At 44.7% G+C, this 14,842-nt stretch overlaps 20 non-coding genes across 20 annotated transcripts; all 20 read right to left on the bottom strand.

The window, feature by feature from the left end:
* Positions 1-702: 702 nt before the first annotated feature.
* On the bottom strand, positions 703-784 carry trnas-gcu (transfer RNA serine (anticodon GCU)). The gene has a single exon. It is a non-coding gene; the product is annotated as a tRNA-Ser (tRNA).
* Positions 785-1,262: 478 nt separating this feature from the next.
* trnas-gcu (transfer RNA serine (anticodon GCU)) lies at positions 1,263-1,344 on the bottom strand. Its single transcript has one exon. It is a non-coding gene; the product is annotated as a tRNA-Ser (tRNA).
* Positions 1,345-1,821: 477 nt separating this feature from the next.
* Positions 1,822-1,903, bottom strand: trnas-gcu (transfer RNA serine (anticodon GCU)). Its single transcript has one exon. It is a non-coding gene; the product is annotated as a tRNA-Ser (tRNA).
* Positions 1,904-2,381: 478 nt separating this feature from the next.
* On the bottom strand, positions 2,382-2,463 carry trnas-gcu (transfer RNA serine (anticodon GCU)). Its single transcript has one exon. It is a non-coding gene; the product is annotated as a tRNA-Ser (tRNA).
* Positions 2,464-3,492: 1,029 nt separating this feature from the next.
* trnas-gcu (transfer RNA serine (anticodon GCU)) lies at positions 3,493-3,574 on the bottom strand. The gene has a single exon. It is a non-coding gene; the product is annotated as a tRNA-Ser (tRNA).
* Positions 3,575-5,168: 1,594 nt separating this feature from the next.
* trnas-gcu (transfer RNA serine (anticodon GCU)) lies at positions 5,169-5,250 on the bottom strand. The gene has a single exon. It is a non-coding gene; the product is annotated as a tRNA-Ser (tRNA).
* Positions 5,251-5,727: 477 nt separating this feature from the next.
* Positions 5,728-5,809, bottom strand: trnat-ggu (transfer RNA threonine (anticodon GGU)). The gene has a single exon. It is a non-coding gene; the product is annotated as a tRNA-Thr (tRNA).
* Positions 5,810-6,286: 477 nt separating this feature from the next.
* Positions 6,287-6,368, bottom strand: trnas-gcu (transfer RNA serine (anticodon GCU)). Its single transcript has one exon. It is a non-coding gene; the product is annotated as a tRNA-Ser (tRNA).
* A 1,029-nt stretch (positions 6,369-7,397) lies between these two features.
* On the bottom strand, positions 7,398-7,479 carry trnas-gcu (transfer RNA serine (anticodon GCU)). The gene has a single exon. It is a non-coding gene; the product is annotated as a tRNA-Ser (tRNA).
* Positions 7,480-9,073: 1,594 nt separating this feature from the next.
* Positions 9,074-9,155, bottom strand: trnas-gcu (transfer RNA serine (anticodon GCU)). Its single transcript has one exon. It is a non-coding gene; the product is annotated as a tRNA-Ser (tRNA).
* Positions 9,156-9,632: 477 nt separating this feature from the next.
* trnat-ggu (transfer RNA threonine (anticodon GGU)) lies at positions 9,633-9,711 on the bottom strand. The gene has a single exon. It is a non-coding gene; the product is annotated as a tRNA-Thr (tRNA).
* Positions 9,712-10,192: 481 nt separating this feature from the next.
* trnas-gcu (transfer RNA serine (anticodon GCU)) lies at positions 10,193-10,274 on the bottom strand. The gene has a single exon. It is a non-coding gene; the product is annotated as a tRNA-Ser (tRNA).
* Positions 10,275-10,751: 477 nt separating this feature from the next.
* trnas-gcu (transfer RNA serine (anticodon GCU)) lies at positions 10,752-10,833 on the bottom strand. Its single transcript has one exon. It is a non-coding gene; the product is annotated as a tRNA-Ser (tRNA).
* A 477-nt stretch (positions 10,834-11,310) lies between these two features.
* Positions 11,311-11,392, bottom strand: trnas-gcu (transfer RNA serine (anticodon GCU)). The gene has a single exon. It is a non-coding gene; the product is annotated as a tRNA-Ser (tRNA).
* Positions 11,393-11,869: 477 nt separating this feature from the next.
* Positions 11,870-11,951, bottom strand: trnas-gcu (transfer RNA serine (anticodon GCU)). The gene has a single exon. It is a non-coding gene; the product is annotated as a tRNA-Ser (tRNA).
* Positions 11,952-12,429: 478 nt separating this feature from the next.
* trnas-gcu (transfer RNA serine (anticodon GCU)) lies at positions 12,430-12,511 on the bottom strand. The gene has a single exon. It is a non-coding gene; the product is annotated as a tRNA-Ser (tRNA).
* Positions 12,512-12,988: 477 nt separating this feature from the next.
* On the bottom strand, positions 12,989-13,070 carry trnas-gcu (transfer RNA serine (anticodon GCU)). The gene has a single exon. It is a non-coding gene; the product is annotated as a tRNA-Ser (tRNA).
* A 477-nt stretch (positions 13,071-13,547) lies between these two features.
* trnas-gcu (transfer RNA serine (anticodon GCU)) lies at positions 13,548-13,629 on the bottom strand. The gene has a single exon. It is a non-coding gene; the product is annotated as a tRNA-Ser (tRNA).
* Positions 13,630-14,106: 477 nt separating this feature from the next.
* Positions 14,107-14,188, bottom strand: trnas-gcu (transfer RNA serine (anticodon GCU)). The gene has a single exon. It is a non-coding gene; the product is annotated as a tRNA-Ser (tRNA).
* Positions 14,189-14,665: 477 nt separating this feature from the next.
* Positions 14,666-14,747, bottom strand: trnas-gcu (transfer RNA serine (anticodon GCU)). The gene has a single exon. It is a non-coding gene; the product is annotated as a tRNA-Ser (tRNA).
* Positions 14,748-14,842: the final 95 nt, after the last annotated feature.

The following is a 14,842-nucleotide window of genomic DNA, read 5'->3' as shown; positions in this document are numbered from 1 at the left end:
TCCAATCCACACATGTAGTTCATCGGCTTCACCACTCAGATACCAAGTCCTGTGATTTCGTGGTCGCAGTGGGCCATCTTATCAGTGTTTGCCAGAGTCAAAATCTTCCAATGCCATACAAAACCAAAGTTTTATTGTAGGTACGATGAGGATGGGATTCAAAACCATGCATGCATAGCACAATGGATTAGCAGTCCATCGCCTTAACCACTCGGCCACCTCATCCTTTTTCCTGCTTGTGGCAGTTGCCCCCACAAATTGTAGTTGCTGTATTTAAACCCTTGATTGAAATCAAAGAGAGTTAAGCATAGCAATTGCAGGGTCATGTGTCGATCCCATCGAGACATTTAACAATTGTGTTGTCAGGCCGAGTGGTGTACAGTGCTTGATTAAGTGTGGGGAGGTTTCGGTTCGTATCCCACCATTGAGGTTGCCCTTGGTAAAGCTATTCTTCAATTTCTGAATCTTATCAGTCGCTCTAGGATTGTGCAGGGATTCTTTATTCATGTGGGGCCATGCAAGAGAAGAAAAAACATCTGTTTTGCGAAGATGTTTGTGTTCCAATCCACACATGTAGTTCATCGGCTTCACCACTCAGATACCAAGTCCTGTGCTTTCGCGGTGGCAGTGGGCCATCTTATCAATGTTTGCCAGAGTCAAAATCTTCCAATGCCATACAAAACCAATCTTTTTTTGTGCACACGATGAGGATGGCATTCGAACCCATGCGTGCATAGCACAACGGATTAGCAGTCCATCGCCTTAACCACTCGGCCACCTCATCCTTGTTCCTGCTTGTGGCAGTTGCCCCCACAAACTGTAGTTGCTGTAATTTAACCCTTGATTGAAATTAATTTAAAGTTAAGCATAGCAATTGCAGGGCCATGTGTCGATCCCATCGAGACATTTAAAAAATGTGTTGTCAGGCCGAGTGGTCTACAGTGCTTGATTAAGTGTGGGGAGGTTTCGGTTCAAATCCCACCGTTGAGGTTGCCCTTGGTAAAGCTATTCTTCAATTCCTGAATCTTATCAGTCGTTATAGGATTGTGCAGGGATTCTATATTCACGTGGGGCCATGCAAGAGAAGAAAAAACATCTGTTGTGCGAAGATGTTTGTGTTCCAATGGACACATGTAGTTCATCGGCTTCACCACTCAGATACCAAGTCCTGTGCTTTCGCGGTCGCAGTGGGCCATCTTATCAGTGATTGCCAGAGTCAAAATCTTCCAATGCCATACAAAACCAAAGTTTTTTTGTAGGTACGATGAGGATGGGATTCGAACCCATGCGTGCATAGCACAATGGATTAGCAGTCCATCGCCTTAACCACTCGGCCACCTCATCCTTTTTCCTGCTTGTGGCAGTTGCCCCCACAAATTGTAGTTGCTGTATTTAAACCCTTGATTGAAATCAAAGAGAGTTAAGCATAGCAATTGCAGGGTCATGTGTCGATCCCATCGAGACATTTAACAATTGTGTTGTCAGGCCGAGTGGTGTACAGTGCTTGATTAAGTGTGGGGAGGTTTCGGTTCGTATCCCACCATTGAGGTTGCCCTTGGTAAAGCTATTCTTCAATTTCTGAATCTTATCAGTCGCTCTAGGATTGTGCAGGGATTCTTTATTCATGTGGGGCCATGCAAGAGAAGAAAAAACATCTGTTTTGCGAAGATGTTTGTGTTCCAATCCACACATGTAGTTCATCGGCTTCACCACTCAGATACCAAGTCCTGTGCTTTCGCGGTGGCAGTGGGCCATCTTATCAATGTTTGCCAGAGTCAAAATCTTCCAATGCCATACAAAACCAATCTTTTTTTGTGCACACGATGAGGATGGCATTCGAACCCATGCGTGCATAGCACAACGGATTAGCAGTCCATCGCCTTAACCACTCGGCCACCTCATCCTTGTTCCTGCTTGTGGCAGTTGCCCCCACAAACTGTAGTTGCTGTAATTTAACCCTTGATTGAAATTAATTTAAAGTTAAGCATAGCAATTGCAGGGCCATGTGTCGATCCCATCGAGACATTTAAAAAATGTGTTGTCAGGCCGAGTGGTCTACAGTGCTTGATTAAGTGTGGGGAGGTTTCGGTTCAAATCCCACCGTTGAGGTTGCCCTTGGTAAAGCTATTCTTCAATTCCTGAATCTTATCAGTCGTTATAGGATTGTGCAGGGATTCTATATTCACGTGGGGCCATGCAAGAGAAGAAAAAACATCTGTTGTGCGAAGATGTTTGTGTTCCAATGGACACATGTAGTTCATCGGCTTCACCACTCAGATACCAAGTCCTGTGCTTTCGCGGTCGCAGTGGGCCATCTTATCAGTGATTGCCAGAGTCAAAATCTTCCAATGCCATACAAAACCAAAGTTTTTTTGTAGGTACGATGAGGATGGGATTCGAACCCATGCGTGCATAGCACAATGGATTAGCAGTCCATCGCCTTAACCACTCGGCCACCTCATCCTTTTTCCTGCTTGTGGCAGTTGCCCCCACAAATTGTAGTTGCTGTATTTAAACCCTTGATTGAAATCAATGAAAGTTAAGCATAGCAATTGCAGGGCCATGTGTCGATCCCATCGAGACATTTAAAAAATGTGTTGTCAGGCCGAGTGGTCTACAGTGCTTGATTAAGCGTGGGGAGGTTTCGGTTCATATCCCACCATTGAGGTTGCCCTTGGTAAAGCTATTCTTCAATTTCTGAATCTAATCAGTCGCTCTAGGATTGTGCAGGGATTCTTTATTCATGTTGGGCCATGCAAGAGAAGAAAAAACATCTGTTTTGCGAAGATGTTTGTGTTCCAATCCACACATGTAGTTCATCGGCTTCACCACTCAGATACCAAGTCCTGTGCTTTCGCGGTGGCAGTGGGCCATCTTATCAATGTTAGCCAGAGTCAAAATCTTCCGATGCCATACAAAACCAAATTTATTTTGTGCACACGATGAGATTCGAACCCATGCCTGCATAGCACAATGGATTAGCAGTCCATCGCCTTAACCACTCACCCACCTCATCCTTATTCCTGCTTGTGGCAGTTGCCCCCACAAACTGTAGTTGCTGAAATTTAACCCTTGATTGAAATCAATGAAAGTTAAGCATAGCAATTGCAGGGCCATGTGTCGATCCCATCGAGACATTTAAAAATGTGTTGTCAGGCCGAGTGGTCTACAGTGCTTGATTAAGAGTGGGGAGTTTTCGGTTCAAATCCCACCGTTGAGGTTGCCCTTGGTAAAGCTATTCTTCAATTCCTGAATCTTATCAGTCGCTATAGGATTGTGCAGGGATTCTATATTCACGTGGGGCCATGCAAGAGAAGAAAAAACATCTGTTGTGCGAACATGTTTGTGTTCCAATGGACACATGTAGTTCATCGGCTTCACCACTCAGATACCAAGTCCTGTGCTTTCGCGGTCGCAGTGGGCCATCTTATCAGTGTTTGCCAGAGTCAAAATCTTCCAATGCCATACAAAACCAAAGTTTTTTTGTAGGTACGATGAGGATGGGATTCGAACCCATGCGTGCATAGCACAATGGATTAGCAGTCCATCGCTTTAACCACTCGGCCACCTCATCCTTATTCCTGCTTGTGGCAGTTGCCCCCACAAACTGTAGTTGCTGTATTTAAACCCTTGATTGAAATCAATGAAAGTTAAGCATAGCAATTACAGGGCCATGTGTCGATCCCATCGAGACATTTAAAAAATGTGTTGTCAGGCCGAGTGGTCTACAGTGCTTGATTAAGTGTGGGGAGGTTTCGGTTCATATCCCACCGTTGAGGTTGCCCTTGGTAAAGCTATTCTTCAATTTCTGAATCTTATCAGTCGCTCTAGTATTGTGCAGGGATTCTATATTCATGTGGGGCCATGCAAGAGAAGACAAAACATCTGTTGTGCGAAGATGTTTGTGTTCCAATCCACACATGTAGTTCATCGGCTTCACCACTCAGATACCAAGTCCTGTGCTTTCGCGGTCGCAGTGGGCCATCTTATCAGTGTTTGCCAGAGTCAAAATCTTCCAATGCCATACAAAACCAAAGTTTTTTTGTAGGTACGATGAGGATGGGATTCAAACCCATGCGTGCATAGCACAATGGATTAGCAGTCCATCGCCTTAACCACTCAGCCACCTCATTCTTTTTTCTGCCGGTGGCAGTTGCCCCCACAAACTGTAGTTGCTGTATTTAAACCCTTGATTGAAATCAATGAAAGTTAAGCATAGCAATTGCAGGGCCATGTGTCGATCCCATCGAGACATTTAAAAAATGTGTTGTCAGGCCGAGTGGTCTACAGTGCTTGATTAAGTGTGGGGAGGTTTCGGTTCAAATCCCACCGTTGAGGTTGCCCTTGGTAAAGCTATTCTTCAATTCCTGAATCTTATCAGTCGCTCTAGGATTGTGCAGGGATTCTATATTCATGTGGGGCCATGCAAGAGAAGAAAAAACATCTGTTGTGCGAAGATGTTTGTGTTCCAATGGACACATGTAGTTCATCGGCTTCACCACTCAGATACCAAGTCCTGTGCTTTTGCGGTCGCAGTGGGCCATCTTATCAGTGTTTGCTAGAGTCAAAATCTTCCAATGCCATACAAACCAAAGTTTTATTGTAGGTACGATGAGGATGGGATTCGAACCCATGCATGCATAGCACAATGGATTAGCAGTCCATCACCTTAACCACTCCGCCACCTCATCCTTTTTCCTGCTTGTGGCAGTTGCCCCCACAAATTGTAGTTGCTGTATTTAAACCCTTGATTGAAATCAATGAAAGTTAAGCATAGCAATTGCAGGGCCATGTGTCGATCCCATCGAGACATTTAAAAAATGTGTTGTCAGGCCTAGTGGTCTACAGTGCTTGATTAAGTGTGGGGAGGTTTCGGTTCATATCCCACCGTTGAGGTTGCCCTTGGTAAAGCTATTCTTCAATTTCTGAATCTTATCAGTCGTTCTAGGATTGTGCAGGGATTCTATATTCATGTGGGGCCATGCAAGAGAAGAAAAAACATCTGTTTTGCGAAGATGTTTGTGTTCCAATCCACACATGTAGTTCATCGGCTTCACCACTCAGATACCAAGTCCTGTGCTTTCGCGGTGGCAGTGGGCCATCTTATCAGTGTTTGCCAGAGTCAAAATCTTCCAATGCCATACAAAACCAAGTTTATTTTGTGCACACGATGAGGATGGGATTCGAATCCATGCGTGCATAGCACAATGGATTAGCAGTCCATCGCCTTAACCACTCGGCCACCTCATCCTTGTTCCTGCTTGTGGCAGTTGCCCCCACAAACTGTAGTTGCTGTAATTTAACCCTTGATTGAAATCAATGAAAGTTAAGCATAGCAATTGCAGGGCCATGTGTCGATCCCATCGAGACATTTAAAAAATGTGTTGTCAGGCCGAGTGGTCTACAGTGCTTGATTAAGTGGGGGGAGGTTTCGGTTCAAATCCCACCGTTGAGGTTGCCCTTGGTAAAGCTATTCTTCAATTCCTGAATCTTATCAGTCGCTATAGGATTGTGCAGGGATTCTATATTCACGTGGGGCCATGCAAGAGAAGAAAAAACATCTGTTGTGCGAAGATGTTTGTGTTCCAATGGACACATGTAGTTCATCGGCTTCACCACTCAGATACCAAGTCCTGTGCTTTCGCGGTCGCAGTGGGCCATCTTATCAGTGTTTGCTAGAGTCAAAATCTTCCAATGCCATACAAAACCAAAGTTTTTTTGTAGGTACGATGATGATGGGATTCGAACCCATGCGTGCATAGCACAATGGATTACCAGTCCATCCCCTTAACCACTCGGCCACCTCATCCTTTTTACTGGTTGTGGCAGTTGCCCCCACAAATTGTAGTTGCTGTAATTTAACCCTTGATTGAAATCAATGAAAGTTAAGCATAGCAATTGCAGGGCCATGTGTCGATCCCATCGAGACATTTAAAAAATGTGTTGTCAGGCCGAGTGGTCTACAGTGCTTGATTAAGTGTGGGGAGGTTTCGGTTCAAATCCCACCGTTGAGGTTGCCCTTGGTAAAGCTATTCTTCAATTCCTGAATCTTATCAGTCGCTCTAGGATTGTGCAGGGATTCTATATTCATGTGGGGCCATGCAAGAGAAGAAAAAACATCTGTTGTGCGAAGATGTTTGTGTTCCAATGGACACATGTAGTTCATCGGCTTCACCACTCAGATACCAAGTCCTGTGCTTTTGCGGTCGCAGTGGGCCATCTTATCAGTGTTTGCTAGAGTCAAAATCTTCCAATGCCATACAAAACCAAAGTTTTTTTGTAGGTACGATGAGGATGGGATTCGAACCCATGCGTGCATAGCACAATGGATTAGCAGTCCATCGCCTTAACCACTCGGCCACCTCATCCTTTTTCCTGCTTGTGGCAGTTGCCCCCACAAATTGTAGTTGCTGTATTTAAACCCTTGATTGAAATCAATGAAAGTTAAGCATAGCAATTGCAGGGCCATGTGTCGATCCCATCGAGACATTTAAAAAATGTGTTGTCAGGCCGAGTGGTCTACAGTGCTTGATTAAGCGTGGGGAGGTTTCGGTTCATATCCCACCATTGAGGTTGCCCTTGGTAAAGCTATTCTTCAATTTCTGAATCTAATCAGTCGCTCTAGGATTGTGCAGGGATTCTTTATTCATGTTGGGCCATGCAAGAGAAGAAAAAACATCTGTTTTGCGAAGATGTTTGTGTTCCAATCCACACATGTAGTTCATCGGCTTCACCACTCAGATACCAAGTCCTGTGCTTTCGCGGTGGCAGTGGGCCATCTTATCAATGTTAGCCAGAGTCAAAATCTTCCGATGCCATACAAAACCAAATTTATTTTGTGCACACGATGAGATTCGAACCCATGCCTGCATAGCACAATGGATTAGCAGTCCATCGCCTTAACCACTCACCCACCTCATCCTTATTCCTGCTTGTGGCAGTTGCCCCCACAAACTGTAGTTGCTGAAATTTAACCCTTGATTGAAATCAATGAAAGTTAAGCATAGCAATTGCAGGGCCATGTGTCGATCCCATCGAGACATTTAAAAATGTGTTGTCAGGCCGAGTGGTCTACAGTGCTTGATTAAGTGTGGGGAGTTTTCGGTTCAAATCCCACCGTTGAGGTTGCCCTTGGTAAAGCTATTCTTCAATTCCTGAATCTTATCAGTCGCTATAGGATTGTGCAGGGATTCTATATTCACGTGGGGCCATGCAAGAGAAGAAAAAACATCTGTTGTGCGAACATGTTTGTGTTCCAATGGACACATGTAGTTCATCGGCTTCACCACTCAGATACCAAGTCCTGTGCTTTCGCGGTCGCAGTGGGCCATCTTATCAGTGTTTGCCAGAGTCAAAATCTTCCAATGCCATACAAAACCAAAGTTTTTTTGTAGGTACGATGAGGATGGGATTCGAACCCATGCGTGCATAGCACAATGGATTAGCAGTCCATCGCTTTAACCACTCGGCCACCTCATCCTTATTCCTGCTTGTGGCAGTTGCCCCCACAAACTGTAGTTGCTGTATTTAAACCCTTGATTGAAATCAATGAAAGTTAAGCATAGCAATTACAGGGCCATGTGTCGATCCCATCGAGACATTTAAAAAATGTGTTGTCAGGCCGAGTGGTCTACAGTGCTTGATTAAGTGTGGGGAGGTTTCGGTTCATATCCCACCGTTGAGGTTGCCCTTGGTAAAGCTATTCTTCAATTTCTGAATCTTATCAGTCGCTCTAGTATTGTGCAGGGATTCTATATTCATGTGGGGCCATGCAAGAGAAGACAAAACATCTGTTGTGCGAAGATGTTTGTGTTCCAATCCACACATGTAGTTCATCGGCTTCACCACTCAGATACCAAGTCCTGTGCTTTCGCGGTCGCAGTGGGCCATCTTATCAGTGTTTGCCAGAGTCAAAATCTTCCAATGCCATACAAAACCAAAGTTTTTTTGTAGGTACGATGAGGATGGGATTCAAACCCATGCGTGCATAGCACAATGGATTAGCAGTCCATCGCCTTAACCACTCAGCCACCTCATTCTTTTTTCTGCCGGTGGCAGTTGCCCCCACAAACTGTAGTTGCTGTATTTAAACCCTTGATTGAAATCAATGAAAGTTAAGCATAGCAATTGCAGGGCCATGTGTCGATCCCATCGAGACATTTAAAAAATGTGTTGTCAGGCCGAGTGGTCTACAGTGCTTGATTAAGTGTGGGGAGGTTTCGGTTCAAATCCCACCGTTGAGGTTGCCCTTGGTAAAGCTATTCTTCAATTCCTGAATCTTATCAGTCGCTCTAGGATTGTGCAGGGATTCTATATTCATGTGGGGCCATGCAAGAGAAGAAAAAACATCTGTTGTGCGAAGATGTTTGTGTTCCAATGGACACATGTAGTTCATCGGCTTCACCACTCAGATACCAAGTCCTGTGCTTTTGCGGTCGCAGTGGGCCATCTTATCAGTGTTTGCTAGAGTCAAAATCTTCCAATGCCATACAAACCAAAGTTTTATTGTAGGTACGATGAGGATGGGATTCGAACCCATGCATGCATAGCACAATGGATTAGCAGTCCATCACCTTAACCACTCCGCCACCTCATCCTTTTTCCTGCTTGTGGCAGTTGCCCCCACAAATTGTAGTTGCTGTATTTAAACCCTTGATTGAAATCAATGAAAGTTAAGCATAGCAATTGCAGGGCCATGTGTCGATCCCATCGAGACATTTAAAAAATGTGTTGTCAGGCCTAGTGGTCTACAGTGCTTGATTAAGTGTGGGGAGGTTTCGGTTCATATCCCACCGTTGAGGTTGCCCTTGGTAAAGCTATTCTTCAATTTCTGAATCTTATCAGTCGTTCTAGGATTGTGCAGGGATTCTATATTCATGTGGGGCCATGCAAGAGAAGAAAAAACATCTGTTTTGCGAAGATGTTTGTGTTCCAATCCACACATGTAGTTCATCGGCTTCACCACTCAGATACCAAGTCCTGTGCTTTCGCGGTGGCAGTGGGCCATCTTATCAGTGTTTGCCAGAGTCAAAATCTTCCAATGCCATACAAAACCAAGTTTATTTTGTGCACACGATGAGGATGGGATTCGAATCCATGCGTGCATAGCACAATGGATTAGCAGTCCATCGCCTTAACCACTCGGCCACCTCATCCTTGTTCCTGCTTGTGGCAGTTGCCCCCACAAACTGTAGTTGCTGTAATTTAACCCTTGATTGAAATCAATGAAAGTTAAGCATAGCAATTGCAGGGCCATGTGTCGATCCCATCGAGACATTTAAAAAATGTGTTGTCAGGCCGAGTGGTCTACAGTGCTTGATTAAGTGGGGGGAGGTTTCGGTTCAAATCCCACCGTTGAGGTTGCCCTTGGTAAAGCTATTCTTCAATTCCTGAATCTTATCAGTCGCTATAGGATTGTGCAGGGATTCTATATTCACGTGGGGCCATGCAAGAGAAGAAAAAACATCTGTTGTGCGAAGATGTTTGTGTTCCAATGGACACATGTAGTTCATCGGCTTCACCACTCAGATACCAAGTCCTGTGCTTTCGCGGTCGCAGTGGGCCATCTTATCAGTGTTTGCTAGAGTCAAAATCTTCCAATGCCATACAAAACCAAAGTTTTTTTGTAGGTACGATGATGATGGGATTCGAACCCATGCGTGCATAGCACAATGGATTACCAGTCCATCCCCTTAACCACTCGGCCACCTCAATTTTTTTTACTGGTTGTGGCAGTTGCCCCCACAAATTGTAGTTGCTGTAATTTAACCCTTGATTGAAATCAATGAAAGTTAAGCATAGCAATTGCAGGGCCATGTGTCGATCCCATCGAGACATTTAAAAAATGTGTTGTCAGGCCGAGTGGTCTACAGTGCTTGATTAAGTGTGGGGAGGTTTCGGTTCAAATCCCACCGTTGAGGTTGCCCTTGGTAAAGCTATTCTTCAATTCCTGAATCTTATCAGTCGCTCTAGGATTGTGCAGGGATTCTATATTCATGTGGGGCCATGCAAGAGAAGAAAAAACATCTGTTGTGCGAAGATGTTTGTGTTCCAATGGACACATGTAGTTCATCGGCTTCACCACTCAGATACCAAGTCCTGTGCTTTTGCGGTCGCAGTGGGCCATCTTATCAGTGTTTGCTAGAGTCAAAATCTTCCAATGCCATACAAAACCAAAGTTTTTTTGTAGGTACGATGAGGATGGGATTCGAACCCATGCGTGCATAGCACAATGGATTAGCAGTCCATCGCCTTAACCACTCCGCCACCTCATCCTTGTTCCTGCTTGTGGCAGTTGCCCCCACAAATTGTAGTTGCTGTATTTAAACCCTTGATTGAAATCAATGAAAGTTAAGCATAGCAATTGCAGGGCCATGTGTCGATCCCATCGAGACATTTAAAAAATGTGTTGTCAGGCCAAGTGGTCTACAGTGCTTGATTAAGTGTGGGGAGGTTTCGGTTCATATCCCACCGTTGAGGTTGCCCTTGGTAAAGCTATTCTTCAATTTCTGAATCTTATCAGTCGCTATAGGATTGTGCAGGGATTCTATATTCACGTGGGGCCATGCAAGAGAAGAAAAAACATCTGTTTTGCGAAGATGATTGTGTTCCAATCCACACATGTAGTTCATCGGCTTCACCACTCAGATACCAAGTCCTGTGCTTTCGCGGTGGCAGTGGGCCATCTTATCAGTGTTTGCCAGAGTCAAAATCTTACAATGCCATACAAAACCAATTTTATTTTGTGCACACAATGAGGATGGGATTCGAACCCATGCGTGCATAGCACAATGGATTAGCAGTCCATCGCCTTAACCACTCGGCCACCTCATCGTTGTTCCTGCTTGTGGCAGTTGCCCCCACAAACTGTAGTTGCTGTAATTTAACCCTTGATTGAAATCAATGAAAGTTAAGCATAGCAATTGCAGGGCCATGTGTCGATCCCATCGAGACATTTAAAAAATGTGTTGTCAGGCCGAGTGGTCTACAGTGCTTGATTAAGTGGGGGGAGGTTTCGGTTCAAATCCCACCGTTGAGGTTGCCCTTGGTAAAGCTATTCTTCAATTCCTGAATCTTATCAGTCGCTATAGGATTGTGCAGGGATTCTATATTCACGTGGGGCCATGCAAGAGAAGAAAAAACATCTGTTGTGCGAAGATGTTTGTGTTCCAATGGACACATGTAGTTCATCGGCTTCACCACTCAGATACCAAGTCCTGTGCTTTCGCGGTCGCAGTGGGCCATCTTATCAGTGTTTGCTTGAGTCAAAATCTTCCAATGCCATAAAAAACCAAAGTTTTTTTGTAGGTACGATGATGATGGGATTCGAACCCATGCGTGCATAGCACAATGGATTAGCAGTCCACCGCCTTAACCACTCGGCCACCTCATCCTTGTTCCTGCTTGTGGCAGTTGCCCCCACAAACTGTAGTTGCTGTATTTAAACCCTTGATTGAAATCAATGAAAGTTAAGCATAGCAATTGCAGGGCCATGTGTCGATCCCATCGAGACATTTAAAAAATGTGTTGTCAGGCCGAGTTGTCTACAGTGCTTGATTAAGTGGGGGGAGGTTTCGGTTCAAATCCCACCGTTGAGGTTGCCCTTGGTAAAGCTATTCTTCAATTCCTGAATCTTATCAGTCGCTATAGGATTGTGCAGGGATTCTATATTCACGTGGGGCCATGCAAGAGAAGAAAAAACATCTGTTGTGCGAAGATGTTTGTGTTCCAATGGACACATGTAGTTCATCGGCTTCACCACTCAGATACCAAGTCCTGTGCTTTCGCGGTCGCAGTGGGCCATCTTATCAGTGTTTGCTAGAGTCAAAATCTTCCAATGCCATACAAAACCAAAGTTTTTTTGTAGGTACGATGATGATGGGATTCGAACCCATGCGTGCATAGCACAATGGATTAGCAGTCCATCGCCTTAACCACTCGGCCACCTCATCCTTGTTCCTGCTTGTGGCAGTTGCCCCCACAAACTGTAGTTGCTGTATTTAAACCCTTGATTGAAATCAATGAAAGTTAAGCATAGCAATTGCAGGGCCATGTGTCGATCCCATCGAGACATTTAAAAAATGTGTTGTCAGGCCGAGTGGTCTACAGTGCTTGATTAAGTGTGGGGAGGTTTCGGTTCATATCCCACCGTTGAGGTTGCCCTTGGTAAAGCTATTCTTCAATTCCTGAATCTTATCAGTTTGCTCTAGGATTGTGCAGGGATTCTATATTCACGTGGGGCCATGCAAGAGAAGAAAAAACATCTGTTGTGCGAAGATGTTTGTGTTCCAATGGACACATGTAGTTCATCGGCTTCACCACTCAGATACCAAGTCCTGTGCTTTTGCGGTCGCAGTGGGCCATCTTATCAGTGTTTGCTAGAGTCAAAATCTTCCAATGCCATACAAAACCAAATTTAATTTGTGCACACGATGAGGATGGGATTCGAACCCATGCGTGCATAGCACAATGGATTAGCAGTCCATTGCCTTAACCACTCGGCCACCTCATCCTTTTTCCTGCTTGTGGCAGTTGCCCCCACAAACTGTAGTTGCTGTATTTAAACCCTTGATTGAAATCAATGAAAGTCAAGCATAGCAATTGCAGGGCCATGTGTCGATCCCATCGAGACATTTAAAAAATGTGTTGTCAGGCCGAGTGGTCTACAGTGCTTGATTAAGTGTGGGGAGGTTTCGGTTCAAATCCCACCGTTGAGGTTGCCCTTGGTAAAGCTATTCTTCAATTCCTGAATCTTATCAGTCGCTCTATGATTGTGCAGGGATTCTATATTCATGTGGGGCCATGCAAGAGAAGAAAAAACATCTGTTGTGCGAACATGTTTGTGTTCCAATGGACACATGTAGTTCATCGGCTTCACCACTCAGATACCAAGTCCTGTGCTTTCGCGGTCGCAGTGGGCCATCTTATCAGTGTTTGCCAGAGTCAAAATCTTCCAATGCCATACAAAACCAAAGTTTTTTTGTAGGTACGATGAGGATGGGATTCGAACCCATGCGTGCATAGCACAATGGATTAGCAGTCCATCGCCTTAACCACTCCGCCACCTCATCCTTGTTCCTGCTTGTGGCAGTTGCCCCCACAAATTGTAGTTGCTGTATTTAAACCCTTGATTGAAATCAATGAAAGTTAAGCATAGCAATTGCAGGGCCATGTGTCGATCCCATCGAGACATTTAAAAAATGTGTTGTCAGGCCAAGTGGTCTACAGTGCTTGATTAAGTGTGGGGAGGTTTCGGTTCATATCCCACCGTTGAGGTTGCCCTTGGTAAAGCTATTCTTCAATTTCTGAATCTTATCAGTCGTTCTAGGATTGTGCAGGGATTCTATATTCATGTGGGGCCATGCAAGAGAAGAAAAAACATCTGTTTTGCGAAGATGTTTGTGTTCCAATCCACACATGTAGTTCATCGGCTTCACCACTCAGATACCAAGTCCTGTGCTTTCGCGGTGGCAGTGGGCCATCTTATCAGTGTTTACCAGAGTCAAAATCTTCCAATGCCATACAAAAGCAAATTTATTTTGTGCACACGATGAGAATGGTATTCGAACCCATGCGTGCATAGCACAATGGATTAGCAGTCCATCGCCTTAACCACTCGGCCACCTCATCCTTTTTCCTGCATGTGGCAGTTGCCCCCACAAACTGTAGTTGCTGTAATTTAACCCTTGATTGAAATCAATGAAAGTTAAGCATAGCAATTGCAGGGCCATTTGTCGATCCCATCGAGACATTTAACAAATGTGTTGTCAGGCCGAGTGGTCTACAGTGCTTGATTAAGTGTGGGGAGGTTTCGGTTCAAATCCCACCGTTGAGGTTGCCCTTGGTAAAGCTATTCTTCAATTCCTGAATCTTATCAGTCGCTATAGGATTGTGCAGGGATTCTATATTCACGTGGGGCCATGCAAGAGAAGAAAAAACATCTGTTTTGCGAAGATGATTGTGTTCCAATCCACACATGTAGTTCATCGGCTTCACCACTCAGATACCAAGTCCTGTGCTTTCGCGGTGGCAGTGGGCCATCTTATCAGTGTTTGCCAGAGTCAAAATCTTACAATGCCATACAAAACCAATTTTATTTTGTGCACACGATGAGGATGGGATTCGAACCCATGCGTGCATAGCACAATGGATTAGCAGTCCATCGCCTTAACCACTCGGCCACCTCATCTTTGTTCCTGCTTGTGGCAGTTGCCCCCACAAACTGTAGTTGCTGTAATTTAACCCTTGATTGAAATCAATGAAAGTTAAGCATAGCAATTGCAGGGCCATGTGTCGATCCCATCGAGACATTTAAAAAATGTGTTGTCAGGCCGAGTGGTCTACAGTGCTTGATTAAGTGGGGGGAGGTTTCGGTTCAAATCCCACCGTTGAGGTTGCCCTTGGTAAAGCTATTCTTCAATTCCTGAATCTTATCAGTCGCTATAGGATTGTGCAGGGATTCTATATTCACGTGGGGCCATGCAAGAGAAGAAAAAACATCTGTTGTGCGAAGATGTTTGTGTTCCAATGGACACATGTAGTTCATCGGCTTCACCACTCAGATACCAAGTCCTGTGCTTTCGCGGTCGCAGTGGGCCATCTTATCAGTGTTTGCTTGAGTCAAAATCTTCCAATGCCATACAAAACCAAAGTTTTTTTGTAGGTACGATGATGATGGGATTCGAACCCATGCGTGCATAGCACAATGGATTAGCAGTCCACCGCCTTAACCACTCGGCCACCTCATCCTTGTTCCTGCTTGTGGCAGTTGCCCCCACAAACTGTAGTTGCTGTATTTAAACCCTTGATTGAAATCAATGAAAGTTAAGCATAGCAATTGCAG

This window comes from Salvelinus fontinalis, chromosome 10, assembly GCF_029448725.1.
Source record: "Salvelinus fontinalis isolate EN_2023a chromosome 10, ASM2944872v1, whole genome shotgun sequence".
Taxonomy (NCBI): Eukaryota; Metazoa; Chordata; class Actinopteri; order Salmoniformes; family Salmonidae; genus Salvelinus; species Salvelinus fontinalis.
The sequence above is the reverse complement of the archived record's forward strand: the minus strand, read 5'-3'. Positions and strand labels throughout refer to the sequence as shown.